Source organism: Trypanosoma cruzi (genome assembly GCF_000209065.1).
Source record: "Trypanosoma cruzi strain CL Brener chromosome Unknown tcruzi_1047053499197, whole genome shotgun sequence".
Classification (NCBI taxonomy): domain Eukaryota; phylum Euglenozoa; class Kinetoplastea; order Trypanosomatida; family Trypanosomatidae; genus Trypanosoma; species Trypanosoma cruzi.
Window position 1 is genome coordinate 1 of NW_891537.1, and position 637 is coordinate 637.

A 637-nucleotide genomic window follows, 5' to 3' on the forward strand; every position below is an offset into this window, starting at 1 on the left:
GGTTTTCAATTTTGATGAGGGGTCCTTCGCGGCACTTGGGACCGTGTACAAAAACCCCCCCCCCCCCTCCCAGGCCACACTGGGGAGGGGTCAGGGTCCGGGATGTCGGCCCCGGGATAGCGCCGTGGACGGCGTCAGGGGGCGGAAAAGACGCACATGGCGAGTGTGGAACAGCAAATGCAGCCGAGTGTGCGAGCAAAGCAAAAACACCGGAAAACACAGGAAGAAGCGCGGCATACGCGGAAAAAAGGCGAATAAAAGGAACGAGACGGAGAAAACACAAAACAAAACAAAGATGCAGGCAATAGCAGCCATGAAGCGAAAATGAGGGGGCCCGAAGGAGGTGGCGGACACGCAACGTGGGGGGGGGGGGGCAGCCGCACGAGGGGGTACGGGGCTATATATATATGGGTATATATATATAGGGGTATATGGATATGGCGGACAGACCCACAAAAAAAAAAAAAAAAAAAAAAGGGGTCCGTAAACCCCGGTCAAAAAAAATTGACCAAACATAACCGCCAAAGGCGGGTTGGAAGCTTCGCGTACCAATATAGTACAAAAACTGTATCAATAATAGCTTTAGTTGAAAGGAGTTGTGTTCCACAACGGTTTTCAATTTTGATGAGGGGTCCTT

General features: G+C 51.5%; 1 non-coding gene across 1 annotated transcript, besides 1 other annotated feature; it reads right to left on the minus strand.

Annotated features, from left to right (window-relative positions):
* Nucleotides 1–454: 454 nt before the first annotated feature.
* Nucleotides 455–476: a microsatellite.
* On the minus strand, nt 477–588 carry Tc00.1047053499197.10. Its single transcript, XR_008255144.1, has one exon. It is a non-coding gene; the product is annotated as a spliced leader RNA (transcript).
* Between the last annotated feature and the right edge of the window lie 49 nt (nt 589–637).